The sequence below is a fragment of the Somniosus microcephalus genome, chromosome 1, assembly GCF_052327205.1.
Source record: "Somniosus microcephalus isolate GS21.2 chromosome 1, FLI_Smic_1.0, whole genome shotgun sequence".
Classification (NCBI taxonomy): Eukaryota; Metazoa; Chordata; class Chondrichthyes; order Squaliformes; family Somniosidae; genus Somniosus; species Somniosus microcephalus.
Genome location: NC_140987.1, coordinates 285,903,836 through 285,920,091, shown reverse-complemented (window position 1 = coordinate 285,920,091; position 16,256 = coordinate 285,903,836). Strand labels below are relative to the sequence as shown.

General features: G+C 44.5%; 2 protein-coding genes across 6 annotated transcripts in view; one reads left to right on the top strand and one right to left on the bottom strand.

Moving 5' to 3' along the window:
• dnah6 (dynein, axonemal, heavy chain 6) overlaps positions 1-16,256 on the top strand; it is a 1,317,984-nt gene that overhangs the window by 111,739 nt on the left and 1,189,989 nt on the right. The gene's annotated exons all lie outside the window — the stretch shown is intronic.
• LOC147124821 (tyrosine-protein kinase JAK2-like) overlaps positions 1-16,256 on the bottom strand; it is a 414,008-nt gene that overhangs the window by 80,736 nt on the left and 317,016 nt on the right. The gene's annotated exons all lie outside the window — the stretch shown is intronic.

Genomic DNA, 16,256 nt, shown 5'->3' with positions numbered 1-16,256 from the left:
ACCTTCCCGCCCGATCTCCATATCCCTCGATTCCCTTCATGTCCAAAAATCTATCGATCTCAGTCTTGAATATACTCAACGACTGAACATCCACAGCCCTCTGGGGTAGAGAATTCCAAAGAATCACAACCCGCTGAGTGAAGAAATTTCTCATCTCAGTCCTAAATGGCCGACCCCTTATCCTGAGACTATGACCCCATGTTCTAGACTCTCCAGCCAGAGGAAACATCCGCTCAGCATCTACCCTGTCAAGTGCTCAAAGAATTTTATACATTTCAATTATATCACCTCTCATTCTTCTAAACCCCAGAGAATATAGGCCCATCCTACACAATCTTTCCTCATCCCAAGAATCAATCTAGTGAACCTTCGTTGCACCGCCTCCAAGGCAAGTATATCCTTCCTTAGATAAGGAGACCAAAACTGTACACAATACTCCAGGTGTGGTCTCACCAAAGCCCTGTATAATTGCTGCAAGACTTCCTTACTCTTATACTCCAACCCCCTTGTAATTGAGGCTAACATACCATTTGCCTTCCTAATTACTTGCAGGTTAACTTTCTGTAGCTTGTGTACAGGGACACCCAAATCCCTCTGAATACCAACAATTTACTAGTCTCTCACCATTTAAAAATATTCTGCTTTTCTATTCTTCCTATGAAAGACAATAATTTCACATTTCCCCACATTATACTCTACCTGCCACCTTCTTGCCCACTCAGTTTGCAGACCCCTTGCATCCCCCTCACAGCTTACTTGCCCACCTAGCTTTGCATCATCGGCAAACTTGGATGCATTACACTTGGCCCTCTCATCCAAGTCATTGATATAGATTGTAAATAGCTGAGGCTCAAGCACTGATCCTTGCAGCACTAGCTACAGCCTGCCAACCCGAAAAAGGCCTGTTTATTCCTACTCTGTTTTCTGTCCGTTAACCAATCCTCAATCCGTGCTAGTATATTGCCCCCAATCCCATGAGCCCTAATCTTGTGGGATGTAGCCACTTAACCAGGATTTATGTACAGCACAATACAATTAAATCACCTGCAAATCTTTGTGCATGTTATTGTAACTAACATTCTTCCCCAACAAGCAAATGCACTTTTTTTTAAAATGAACTGCACTGATGTTAACACCAATACAGCAAGCAACGTACTGCATTTCAGTGGTAAAAGTCAATTATGTCAGTACACTTGGGGATGGGGTGGGGGATATTGGAGAGTGTAAGATGCTTATTTCAGCCTCTCCTTGTCTAACAATGAAGAGCATGACTTACAGTTGAGCAGGTAACAGCCCCGGGTTTCTGCTAGAGCTGCACTAACCAGCCACTGGGAGGCAGTGTTCCCGTTAACCTGTGCGGCCGCACTGCGCTCTGGAGCTCCCGCGCAGGCCGTGCACTGGCTTTTATAGGAGAAAAAACATTTAAATGGGCTGCGCAGCCAGTTAAAGGGCCCGTGCACCAAAAAAAAAATAAGAGGGCGCATTGCTGGAAAGTTCCCAATTATAGCCAGAAAATAACTCTCTCCCTCCTGTTGGGAAGCCTAGGACTCTGCTCTATGCTATCTAACAGCAGCATAATTCCACGGGCTTGTGTCATTTTATAGTTTAAGGATAAGATTAGCAGTATAGTGCCACTGAAAACTGCCTCAAATGCTTTTGTTTACAACAGTGCTCGGAGATCCAGGCACCACCTTAACAATTCTCTTCATTTCACCATTGATGGCTTGATTAGCAAATGCATCATTCAGTGTCTCATTGGGCCATTTCGGCCAGGAAGGCTCGAGGTTTCATGTCTGATCTGTGTTGATCTAGCTGATCTCAACTGGGGTGATGGCGAGAGTGCTAGTACATCCCTAGGCTGGGGAGGGGGCAAATCATCCAGGTTTCCTGCTTCTGATTACTATCTGGAATGTGTGTACGTCTGGACATTGGATGAAGACCGGATTAAGCTCAGCTGTGATGCAATCCATATTAGAACAGCTTATGAACATTCATGGTCTAGATTTACACATGAAGAATGCACACTTGGTCGCAGTCCAAGAGAGATGGGGGCCGGGGGTGGGTGGGGGGAGAAAGAAAGGTAATCGTCTGTTCTAGAGAAAGAAAGAGGGGGGAGAATAAAGTAGGACAGTAAATATATCATTGCCAGTATAATTAATGTTAGCAGTAAGTTTCACTTTAGCTCTTGGTGTATGATAATACACTGGGTTATTTTGATCAATAAAACAAAGACTTTTTTTCCCCAAAGTACTCCCCTTTTTTATGGAAGATACAAAGAATTCCATCCATCATACCTTTAGCACTGAATCTATCGAAAATTAGCATTGCCCAGCTCCCCACACAGCAACATGCTGGAGCAATCTTGTGAAGTCACTTATATAGGGAGCTAAAACAAGATTGAATACCAAATAGTATTAGCAATACAGCCATGGCACTGCAGGAATAAATTTAGCCCAAGGCACCCAGCCACAAGCCATTCAATAATATATGACTTCTCTCCAAATAGGACATTTAAATGATGGGTTTGTCCAGCGGCATACTGAGTTGGAGTTGCAGAACAGTAGGATGCAAGTGCATAACAGCAAATCTCAACACAAGTGAGCTCTTGATGTTCGCACATACCAGCAAGTGATGCCAAATAGAACCCATGCAGCTTCCCCAGAGATGGGAGTCAACCTTGGCCATTGTCTCACACCCCTAGTGGTCAGTTACAGAATAGCACTGGCAGAGGCTGGGTTGCCACAATACAGAACTAAAAATATCAAAAGAAACCCAAACATTTAAAAAAAAAATAGGAAACATAAATTAAGTCATTGTGTGTTAAGATTAGTCAATCAAAATTTGGCAGCTTGTTTTTGGAAGGGGGTTTTGTATGGAAAATCCAACATTCGCTGGAACAGACTTGCGTCACATTCTCGGTACTCATCGCCACTTAATTACTCAGACATTACACATTCACTAAATGTCATTCCTCTGAGTGAGGCTAACTGTCAGACTTTCTGCAAAAAGTCAGGAAAATTTAAGTACTGAACAACATGTTATTGCACAAGGCATCGTACTGTAGGTGGCAGAGGATTCACAGATCAGCTCTATGGTGGTTGGCTCATGCCCTAGTACAGATCGAGTTCAGGCAGGGTAACGTGGTCTGGCAAGCAGGATGGCTGCTCTTTCAGCCAGCTAGTCAATCGATTAAATCTACGTGTAACTGCACTATGCACATTAGTCCCAACTTGTTTGTGCAATTTTCATTATGTTTTATTTATAATCCCAGTCACAGTCAGTTTCTCGTAGGCTACGTTAGTTATCTGGCAAAAGTTAAAATGTCAACAAAATTACAGTATTTCACTTTTTCAAACCTGTAAGTTTGAAATCTTCACTTTTAAAAATTCTCAACTTCATCTTTAAAACCCTTTATAGCCTTGTCCCACTCAAATTCTGCAACCACCTCCATCTCTATATCCTTCCCCCACCAAACATTTTGTTCCTCGGAGTCTAGTCTCTTGTACATCCGTCCTTTCCACGCAGCTGCCTGGGCCCTACTCGCAGGAATTTCCTGCCTAAGATTCTCTGCTTCTCTCTTCCTTTTAAACTTTCTCACGACCCATCCCTTTGACCAGCTTTTTTGTCACCCCTCTTAATGTCTCGTTTCCTGGCTTGCAATCCAGTTTCGATTTCCTTTACAGCAAAGCACCCTGGGACATTTTTCACATTAAAGGTGCTGGATAAATGAAAGTTGTTATTTACTGAATAGCAACAGAACAGATGACTAAATAGCAACAATAGACACGTACAAAGAGAATAAAGTAGGACAGTAAATATATTATTGCCACTAAACATAATGCTAGCAGTAAGTTTCACTTTAGCTCTTGCTGTATGATAACACACTGGGTTATTTTGATCAATAAAACAAGATGCTAGGCACATGATCCATCCTGTGGCTCCTGATGATGCTATGCTCAAAGAAGAAGGCAAGTCTGTTGGGAGTATGTTTCTGTTCAAAGTACTTCCCCTTTTTTATGGAAGAAAATAATAGATGCTCTATAAATGTCTTTGTTGTTCTAGTGAAAACATCAATCTGTCTGTCTTTCGGATGAGATGTTAAACCGAGGCCTCGTCTGCTCTCTTAGATGGACGTAAAAGATCCCATGGCAATATTTTGGAGAAGAGCAGGGGAGTTCTCCCCGGTGCCCTGGCCAATAGTTATCCCTCAATCAACATCACTAAAAACAGATGATCTGGTCATTATCACATTGCTGTTTGTGGGAGCTTGCTGTGTGCAAATTGGCTGCTGCATTTTCTACATTACAACAGTGACTACACTGGCTGGAAAGTGCTTTGGGGCGTCTGATGGTTGCGAAAGGCACTATATAAATGCAAGTCTTTCTTTCTATCCCTGGCATGGATAGGGTCTCCTTCCATTCAAAGTTGCTCCCGTTGCAAATCGAACAGGGACTGCCCCATAGCAAATAGCGTAGGCTGAAATGGCACCGTAAGTGGGGAATGCTGATTTCCTAGCCAGAAGCATGGTTCTTGGATCAGGTGCTTCTGCAAGGCTAGTTTGAAGTCATGCCCTGCTCTTCTCCAACTATGGTGCTGCTTTTGGGCACATGGGAAAGCTCACCATGGGCAAAGTCCTTAGAGTAGCGTGGGCTACCACAAGGCTCTCAATGGCAGCATTAAATTTGACATTCATTCTTAACTGTCAATGAAACTTATGGCATGCTTATTATTTTTTTCTAAAGAAAGGGGGAATACTTTCCATCTTCTTTAAACAAGTTGCCAGAAGGTGCACATGAACAGTCAGCGGTGAGTTGTCCTCAATATTTTCCTTTGCAGCTCTCACCCCCAAGGAGAAGTGCCTATCCTCCACTAAGCTGTTCCCAGTGGCTGATATTTTAAATGTACCACGTGAAGGGTGGTGGGTGCAAAACCATATTCTATTATCCACATCCACCAATCTCAGTCTAACCCCCTAAACAGCTCCAACCAAATCCAACATTTTTGTTTACATTTACAAACTCTTGATTTCTTGGTAAGCAATAACATCATATACTTGGGAGTGGGTACTTTGTGAAAACTGGTCTTGAATCGGCAAATACTTATCTGGACAAAATCTCCGCTGGATGTAAATCAGATTGCATTGGAAGGGACACCATCCTTGTTTGTAACACCATGACGAGTTGGGTGGAAGTGTAGAAATTGTTTGTGCTGAACCAGGGCAGGAAAACTAGAGGACATGATTATAAGATAAGGAAACCGCAAACCACACAGCTTAAAGGGACCCACATAAACTTTGTGAAGTGTTTAACCTTTTACTCTTCTGTTGTGTGAATATGCAATTGAAAATAACATTGTGATGGAAATGATGCACAATTCTTCTTCCTCAAACATTAAAACACTTGCCAAACAGCTTTTCACAAACAACACACGGCTCTGAAAACTACTCTAAATCAGCAGCTATTTTATGGGACAGACCATCACCGAGTAAAATATATACAGATTCAAATAGAGCCTTCTAAAAAAAAAATAAGCAGCTAGGAAGTTTCTGATCCAACAGACACAGATAAGGTCGGAGGGAAGTGGTCTGTGCAGCCCTTGAACATGGATCTAATTGACAGGCTAAGCTACATGGATTGCGCATGTTGTCATTCCTTCCATTTAACATTTAAACTTCTTGCAAATGCCTACTTAAAAATACTGTTCTATTTGAGCATTCTCTTCTGCAGCAAATGTAATTGGAGCAAAAAATATTTTTTATCGGACATGTGATTCAAGGAATTTATCAACCAATATCAATCTGAATTTAAATCTGAACAGGCTAGACAGACACGTTTGCATACGCTCAATGGACCAGCTTTTGTTGATGGTATGCAAGGCATTTGACACAGTTGACCGGTTTTGTTGTGTATGTAACCTGTTCCACCTTAAGAGAGCTTAAGCCTGTTCCACCTTAAGAGATGTACTACTTTCTCAGGCTGCTGTAGACGTAATACCGGGGGTGAACACACCGGTATATAAGCACTGTGCAGTAATCTTGTATTCAGTATAGTCCCTACCTCCAACTAGTAAAGACCTGTTTGAGTTATACGTTTAAGTCTTTGTGTTAATTGTTCAATACAATACACATACTTAACACTGGCGACGAGTCAGGTTCTTACCCTGCGGCAGTTATTCCACGGCAGTTGAAGAGAGGTTTCAAACCACACCACCCCACTGGAAGCGACAGGCATTAGGACCCTGAAGCCTCCATCAGCTTGTGAACCGGAGTAGAAGACAGGGCTGGGGGAAGAGAGAGGTACAGGGCGATAGCGATCGGCAGATAAGGGCCGGGCCGCTTTGAAGTGAGGGGCGCAGCCGGGCCATCGATCGCAACCACCGATAAGGGCCGCACTCGGGCTGAAAGGGCAGCGGCTGCAGAAATTGAAGGCGCGAGAGCCGCGGTGAAAAGCGCGGGCCATCGATCGCGATCGGAAGATAAGGGCCGCACTCAGGGGCTGAAGGGAGGCGGCGTCGGGGGACGAGTGAAGACCGCCAAGCGCGGGAAAACCGCCATTTTGTGGGCGGAGGACGACGGCAAGAGCGGGAAGCCACCATCTTTGATAACAAGTAAAGTAAATAAAATCTGAGAAATTGCAAATCTACAATGCCTAAACACGGGAATATTAGCACCTTTGATAGTGACCTCGAAGATTGGGCCATATATGTTGAAAGAGTAAAAAATTATTGTAAGGCCAATAAAATTCGTGACCAAGATAAAGCTCTAACATTATTAAATTTAATGGGTGCGAAGACATACGGGCAATTGAAACACCTGTTATCACCAGATGAACCGGCGGATAAGACGTTCGATGAGATTGTTACTGTCCTGAAAGATCATCTAAACCCCACGCCGCTGATGCTAGCGGAACGATTTAAATTTTACGACAGAAGGCAGCTACAGCATGAAAGCAATGCTGAATATTTGCTGGAATTGCGTAAATTAGCGAAATATTGCCAGTTTGGAACGGGACTGACAGATGCACTATGAGACAAATTTGTGTGTGGTTTATTTAAACAGGATACACAAAAGCGACTGCTCGAGGAGAATGAGCTGACGCTTGAGAAGGCGGTCACTATGGCAGCAGCACACGAAGCCGCAGCGAGAGGCACGGCAGTAATGCAGCTACGGTCACCGGAGCTCAGTGCACACAAATTGGGTGTGAGTTCTGGCAAATGTTATCGCTGTGGAAAGACAACGCATGATCAGAACCAGTGTTGGTTTAAAAACCAAGAATGTAGAACTTGTGGTAGGCTTGGACACATAGCTAGAGTATGCAGGTCAGGGAAGAAGACCAGCAACAAGAAGTCACCGCAAGGAAAATACGCAAAAGTACACAAGGTGGCCGAACAGGAGTCCGATTCAGACGCTAGCAGTAATGAACTGGCTGGCTTAAGCAGTATTGAACTGGCTAGCTTAAGGGTACTCAACGTTGGTAAGGGTGCAGACCTCCAGACAATTTGGGTTACTCTTCAGATAGAAGGAGTCCAAGTAAAAATGGAATTGGACACTGGATCGGCATTGTCGGTCATGAATAAGAAAGATTACAGAAGGTTATTCCAACATATTCCCCTACAGGATACGGAGATTATATTGACAACCTACACGGGGCAGAGAGTGTACCCCATCGGGACAATAAAGGTTGCAGTGGCCAACAAGGGCGAAGGAAGTCAAATAATGGACTTATATGTGCTACCGGAGGAAGGTCCACCACTACTAGGCCGGGAGTGGTTTAGAAACATAAATATGGACTGGCATTCGCTAAAAGCCATAAAGAGTGAGAACTCGGTGCAGATAATCAGCCCAGACTCTAGAACTGATGATTGTAAGACCAACCCATGTGCAAAAGACAAAGTTTCAGCACAGAATTCCACTGAGCAACAACAACATAGTTTAACAGAGAATTCTGAGTCTGTCAAGTCTACTGATATGCACATTTTTGAGGGACACTGGGCTCGAACTCAACTCCATTTCAAACTACAACAGCAATTAGAACAAATGATTCGCCGTCTTGAGCAAGAGATGAATGAAATAAAAAAGTTCTTTGTTACAGAGTGGGAGAATCTGGAAAGTCAACAGAAGCAACTGATGGAGAAAATGGAGCAGGAGCACACCAACCATCTGCGCGAGGAGGCCGAACGAATCAAAGCTGATTCAGGTTCTGAAGGTGCGTGCCATAATCTGGTGTCAGAAGAGTTAACGGTCAGCCAACTCCTTCATATGCTGAGGGACAAGACTCTGAAATGGGAAAAACTTGAACACGAGCTGCGATCTTCAAAGGAAAAGGGTTCGGAGCTCTCAAAAGTCATTGAGATGGCTGATGTGACGACACAGACTGAAACGACTGCAACAGAGCAGCCATTGGATGCCAAACGTACGCTGACTCACGTCAATGTAGAACAACAGACCGCTGAAACAGCTGCTCCGGTAGAGGGATTGCATAGTCCGATCAATCAATCTCCAAAGGAAGTTGAAGTATTAAAATCACAAATGAGGTCACTAGTAAACGACTTGCTGAAAGCCCAGAAAAAGCTGGATGCAGAGGTACACATGAAGAAATCTCTTCAGGAAAGATGTCTGGATTTGGAACAAGAGCTGGCTAACGTCCAGCTGGGTATGGAGGAAATAGACGACCCTCTCACTGGTCTAGCTCAGGACGACACCGAATATTACCATGACCTGGTGGACGACACCGAATATTACGATGTCCTGTCCTGCCCAGCTTGTAACTTCGACTCCCAAAGTGCAGAAATCATGGAGGAGCACCAAAAGTCTACGGAACATCGGGAGAAGCTGGCTCTACGACGGAAACAGGAGGAAGAGAAGGAGGAACTGCGCATGCAGCTGGCAGCTGTGGCAGCTGACAATGGAGCCCAGAGAGTCTCCAAGAAGCAGAAAAGGAAAAGTAAAAACGGAAGATGACCCATCTGAACCATTATCACCTCTACCAGATCACACACGTGGTCCCTCCGAACGGAGCCAAATCAGTTCGGAAGTTCAAGCTGTTAAATCCATGAAAGGACTATTGAATGAGTAACGTGAACCGACTACACCACAGAGATTGAATCTGTGAACTGTTTTCCGCAGAGACTGAATCTGTGATATGTTACATTAAACATGAAGTTATATATGTATATATGTTATTACGTTATGTTAAATGGGGGGGATGACTATAAAGCTAAGAAGGGAGGAGTGTTGTGTATGTAACCTGTTCCACCTTAAGAGAGCTTAAGCCTGTTCCACCTTAAGAGATGTACTACTTTCTCAGGCTGCTGTAGACGTAATACCGGGGGTGAACACACCGGTATATAAGCACTGTGCAGTAATCTTGTATTCAGTATAGTCCCTACCTCCAACCAGTAAAGACCTGTTTGAGTTATACGTTTAAGTCTTTGTGTTAATTGTTCAATACAATACACATACTTAACAGGTTTAATTTTAGTCCTGAAGCAATTTCAGACACATCTCTCAAGTAAGTATGAAAGGATATTTCTGCATGGTTCTGCAGGAGCTAGACTGATGATTCAGTTTATGCCATTTATTAATGACTAGTTTGTGCTATCGAGTAGGTAATTCAACTGCACGGAGAATGCTTCTGTTTTACAGACATCCTCGATATTTCTTTATACTTAGTCCATCATTTTAAGCGAGATTGGTGAAAATCATATGGCTAAAATATAAAGTTGTTTTTAAAATGAACCTACATCATATTGGATTCCTATAAACACAACAGAAAAATGAACACTGGGTTTAGTTCATAACTACCAACTTGAAAACCATACCGTCAAATATTTATTGATTTAGATTCACCATTAAATTACACAAACTAAAGACGTGTTCAAATTATCCAGTAAGGTAACAGGAACACATGAGTTTTATGTAAGCACCCTTGGCAATGGTGGAAAAGGAAAAAGAATCGGGAGCAATAATTGATTAATCACTAAAAACAAAGATTACGTTTTAAAACCAAGTATCCAGTCAACATGAGGCTCACACCAACAACGGGCCAGGAGGCACCTGGAAGATATTTGAATTTATGGTGAATTGCTATTTTGATCCAGTATCACACGCTGGTAATGCCACATATTAGGTACAATTTTGGAAACCCAACCTTCAAAACGACACTGGTGCACTGAAAATGGTTCAGAGAAGAGATATAAGGATGGCGATGCAACCTGTATCAACTACCTGGTTTAAACAGCAACTAGACGAGTATCTGTTTAAGAGTGCAGTCAAATATCATAAAGATAATAAAAGAAACGATGTAACACGACAGTCTCGGTCCTCTTTGAGTATCACCATTCAAATGTTCAGATTGAAATATTGGGCGCATTACAAAGTTATTTTTGGGGTTGGGAAAATTATCAAGAAAATATTCTCAGCCATTTCAGCTGTGGTTATTCACTTGCCTCAGCAGATTAAACAAAGTATTAAGTCCACAACAGTGCAACTTCTACAAGGTCTATTGGATCTTTTTCTTTAATAACTTTGAACAAAACAAAGGGAAATTTATAAGACTATATTATAATATTATTCCTGATGTCCTCAAGTTACTGCAGTCCTTGTGGTGCCCACCGGTTGCAGAAGGCCTCAAGCGCATGCTCCCTCTCAGGACCACCTAGACGCAGACAAGACCGCACAAACGAGGTAGACCGTCAGAGTGCCCCCGCCCCCTCTCCCACCACCCATGGCTCTGTCGATCCTGGACCTGTGGATGGCCACCATGGCCAGGCCCAGGCCCACAAGAAGGTACTCTGACTTGCCCACCTCCCTCCGCACTGGGCGGCCAAAGATCAGGAGCTTCGGACTGAAGTGGAGCTGAAATTGAGGAGAAGCCCCCTTAGATAATCGAACAGGGGCTGCAACAGGGTAGCTAATGTTACCCCACTATTCAAAAAAGGTGGTAGAGAAAAAGCAGGGAATTATAGACCGGTAAGCCTGACATCGGTAGTGGGGAAAATGCTAGAGTCCATTATAAAAGATGTAATAGCAGAGCACTTGGAAAGCAGTGACAGGATCGGACAAAGTCAACATGGATTTACAAAAGGTAAATCGTGCTTGGCTAATCTACTGGAATTTTTTGAGGATGTAACTGGTAAAATAGATCAGGGAGAACCAGTGGATGTGGTGTATTTGGACTTTCAGAAGGCTTTCGATAAGGTCCCGCATAAGAGATTAGCGTGCAAAATGAAGGCAAATGGGATTGGGGGCAAGGTATTGACTTGGATAGAGAACTGGTTGGCAGATAGAAAGCAAAGAGTTGGAATAAACGGGTCGTTTTCCGAGTGGCAGGCAGTGACTAGTGGGGTACCGCAAGGATCGGTCCTAGGATCTCAGCTGTTCACAATATATATTAATGATCAGGACGAAGGAATTGGATGTAATATCTCCAAATTTGCAGATGACACAAAGCTGGGTGGGAGGGTATGCTGTGAGGAGGATGTCGTGAAACTCCAGTACGATTTGGACAGGTTGGGTGATTGGGCAGAAACATGGCAAATGCACTATAATGTGAATAAATGTGAGGTTATCCACTTTGGTGGCAAAAACAGGATGGCAGATTCTTATTTGAATGGAAATAAATTGGGAGAAGGGGAAGTGCAAAGAGACCTGGTGTTCTTGTGCACCAGTTGCTGAAGCTAAGCATGCAGGTGCAGCAGGCGGTTAAGAAGGCAAATGGTATGTTGGCCTTCGTAGCAAGAGGGTTCGAGTACAGGAACAAGGATGTCTTGCTGCAGTTGTACAGGGCCTTGGTGAGACCGCACCTTGAGTATTGTGTGCAGTTTTGGTCGCCTTATCTGAGGAAGGATGTTCTTGCCATGGAAGGAGTGCAGCGAAGATTCACCAGGCTGATACCTGGGATGGCAGGAATGACGTATGAGGAGCGATTGTGTCGATTGGGCTTATACTCACTGGAGTTTAGAAGATTGAGAGGGGATCTCATCGAAACCTATAAAATTCTGTCAGGCCTGGACAGACTAGATGCAGGAAGGATGTTCCCGATGGCCGGGGAGTCCAGAACCAGGGGTCATAGTCTAAGGATAAGGGGTAAGCCATTTAGGACTGAGATGAGGAGGAATTCCTTCACCCAGAGAGTGGTGAACCTGTGGAATTCTCTGCCACAGAGGGCGGTGGAGGCCAGTTCATTAAATATATTCAAGAAGGAGTTGGATATATTTCTTAAGGCTAAAGGGATCAAGGGATATGGGGAGAAGGCAGGGACAGGGTACTGAATTTGGGTGATCAGCCATGATCTCATTGAATGGCGGAGGAGGCTCGAGGGGCCGAATGGCCTACTCCTGCTCCTAGCTTCTATGTTTCTATGTTGCTATGCAACCTCTCGTACTCAACATACGGATGAAACACAGACTTATCCAGCTCGGAAAATTTACAAGCGGCCTGGGAGTCCGTGAAATCGTGTGAAAATATCCTGTTTGATGGAACTGCTCCATGCAACATCCTCCACCCCAGATCCCCAATGGTGCAGGGGAGGATTCCCGCGTAGAGTCCTCCATTTGTGCCCCGCGTTGCCGTTGGATGGCAAAATGGACGTCAAGGGATGGCAGATGAAGGCGAGAAAGTGATTGGAAGGAGTGGGTTTCATGGAACAAATGTGGATAGAGTTTCCGCTTTGGGTGCAATCGGGAAATTCTGCACAAAATGCGCTTTAAATTGCGCTGGTTAGTTTACACTTCAAGTTTCCGCTAAGATTCATTTGCCTAATCACAAACGCAAAATCTACCATGAGCCAGTGCAATCTGTCAGAATAATAGAACGTAATCTCAATCTAAACCAGAGATCTAGGTTTTAAAATATGCCTTTGTGCCACAGTAACAGGGTTCTGAAGCTACTTCCTAACAAATTCAAAGGACAAAACACATTGGATTATCACATAAATGTACATTTTCCTAACAACTGATTTCAAATTAGCCCCCTTTGTCGTGTGTTATTTGTTGAGAAACCGACACCCATCAGTGACGGCAAATGCTACTTGGAATGGATCAAGTTGAGGAACGGAACATTGTCTACTTTTTACACCAAATGTCAGCATTAGCGGTTCCTGATCAGGCGTAGGAGGACCGTCATTTTATCACAAATCAATTTTGGATAAAATCATGGACTAATTAGGATATTATCATAGTAAATTTATGAATAATTGAGACATGCTTGATGAATACTTGACTATAATACAGCTTCAAGTATAATACAACCCCTCAAATTTTGACCAGCTCAGAGTTAAAACTATATCACTGGCTAAAAACATAGGCATCTCCTTTAAGGCATGTAGGGTCTCAAAGGATGTTCCTCTGACTATCACCTGTCTATTAGGTTTTGCATGAGCACCATGAAGAGACTTCCTGGTGACTCTGAAGAGAACCCAATCAGTTTCAACTATTCATATTTGAAGAGTGCATTAAAAACATAATTTTGAACTGACGAAGCCTGCTCTGTGATTGAAGTGGAACAGCTCGATGACTGGTGGGAAGCGCACAACTTTACTGCTGAAGGTCGTCCGTGAACTGCAACTCTGGGGTAGACTGTCCAGTGGATGGTAGATGTGTGGCAGCATTGGATCCAGAGATCATAATGTGTGGGTTCAAGTAATGCTGCAAATCTGCCATGAATGACACTGAAAATTATGTCCTGTGGAAGGGATATAGGCCTAGAAATTCAGTTGGGCCCCGTTTGGGGCGCCAAGCTCGCCTGGGCGCCAGAATTACCGCTGCGAGCAGAGCCACTAGTGCCATCCCGATATTCAGTTTCAGCGCCTCAAACGGAAGCGGGCCGCTACTCGAGGCTCCCCGTGTCCCGCTTGGGGCGCTGAAACTGATTATCGCAGCGCAACGTGCCGCAGCGCCACAAGCTGCGGCATGGCACGCTGCGGTACTGCAGGCCTTCCTCCCACTGTTAAGGGGGAGGTGCCTGCAACAGCGCGAGCCCCGCTCGCGAGTGCCGGCAAATGAGCCCGGCACCAAGGAGAAGTGCCGGGCTCTCGGGAAACGGCCGGCAATGCCGCGGGGGGGGGGGGGGGGGGGGGAGGTTTAGGAGGCCGGGGACGGAGGTGCTGGCAGGCGGCCGCCGAAAAAGTGGCCGCCCCGCACCTCCACCTTAATTTGCACCACTACCGCCACAGGTAGGCCCTGTGAACCGGTCGCGATTTGCGACCGGCGTTAAAGAGGCGGGCGCGACCAAATATGGTGATCGGGGCGGGAGCGGGGCGCTGCGCACACCGATGACGTCATCGGTGGCGGCGCAGCGCTACAGGCTAACGCCGCCATTAGCGCCCCGCTAAATATCGCGGGAGGTGTGGCCAGTGGCGCTAAAGCCACTGAGTGCCCTCTTTGGGCGCTAACTGGTGGCGCAGCCCACTGAATTTCTAGGCCATAAACTTTGAGCGGATCTGGTAGGAAATGGTGTGATGATAATGGCAATGATGATGACAGTTACTACGTGGCTACCGATCACAAATTAGACAATGTCAACTTGCATATGGTGTTCAATAAATCTGATGTGGTTCTGAATTTAAGTAGTTTTACAAGTCTTCAATTATTTCACCCGTACTGTCATATTCCCATCATCTGTCCGTATTTCCTCTTGTGTTGCTTAATTCATGTGTAGCACTTCAAGCTGTTTAAGGAAGGTTGGTTTATTTGTTCTGGAGGCTCTTCCATATAGTTCTCATTTCAGTATCCATGTATAATATGCGCCCACTCACATTTTTGTCCATATTTTGGAGCAAAAAGTGTGTTTTTACTAAAAGATTTTGTTCTCTCTTCACTTCCGATTTTCTCTGTCCGCTCCTTTTTATCTCCTTTTGTTTCTAATTTCCTCTTCCCCTTTCATGCTCTTGTGTACTCACTTCTCCCGTTTGTACCTACAATCATGGGTGGGCACAGCCTTGACTCAATGTTGGCATTCCCCCCTCTGAGTCAGATGATCGTGGGCCCAAGGTCCACTCCAGGAGACTTGAGCACATAATCCAGACTGACACTTCAGTGCAATTCTGAGGGAGTGTTGCACTGTCGGAGGTGCTGTCTTTCAGAGGAGATATTAAACCGAGGTCCTGTCTGCCCGGTCAGGTGGATGTAAAAGGTCCCATGGCACTTTTCAAAGAGTAGGGGAGTTCTCCCGATATTCTGGCCAATATTTATTCCTCAACCAACATAAAAAACAGATTATCTGGTCATTATCTCATTGCTGCTTGTGGGACCTTGTTTTGCATAAATTGGCTGCCACATTTCTCTTACATTATAACAGTGACTACACTTCATAAGTATTTTATTGGCTGTAAAGCACTTTGGGACATTCCGAGGTCGTGAAAATCAAATGCAAGTTCTTTCTTTTAGATACTTTTTATGCAGAGGGGAGGAGGTTAGGATGATTGATACAAATCCCAGCCAATTGGGATAAACCACGGCAGTGCTACCACCAACCTTGGTGACTTTTTTAAAAATTACAAATCATAGGATCCAGTAATCCCATGATAAAGGTACAGCCTACGTGTTAAATGCAGAATAAAGCGCTATTTACTCTGCTCCAATATACTCGAACCACAGACGAGCAACTCCTTCTAAACCAGCATAACATTTAAATTTCCCACATCAGGTTAGTGTGCCTAGTTGGCACCATGATTACGACCCACTCACAACAGCATAAACTCTTGGTTCAGAATCTCCAAATCTCAATCCATTCTATTTGCACGACCTCGAATGACATTTGTAACAGGCAGAGTACAAAGCCCAGCATCCCAGCAGCATGGGCTGGATTCAACCCTATGTTCCAGAGTGAAAATACAGTATTCAAACAAACCAACACTTCAAAAGGACTGGGTAGCACAGTGGGAGTGTCTGAATATTGGAACCAGACCCAACATCATAAGCTGTTCACATACTAGTTATATCCTATCCCAATTAGAATGTTCCAGTGCATTTCTTTATTACACTGTCAGGAACTCTTTTTCTTCTTAGGCAGTTCCTCGGAACCGAGGATGACTTGCTTCCACACTAAAAATGAGTTCTCAGGTGACTGATAGAGTCCAATGCGGGACCGACAGTCTCTGTCACTGGTGGGGCAGACGGTGGTTGAAGGGCCGGGTGGGTGGGGTGCTTGGGTTGACGTGCGCTCCTTCTGCTGTTTGCGCTTGGTTTCCGCTTGCTCCCGGTGAAGAGACTCGAGGTGTTCGGCGCCTTCTCGGATGCTTCTCCTCCACTTTGCGCGG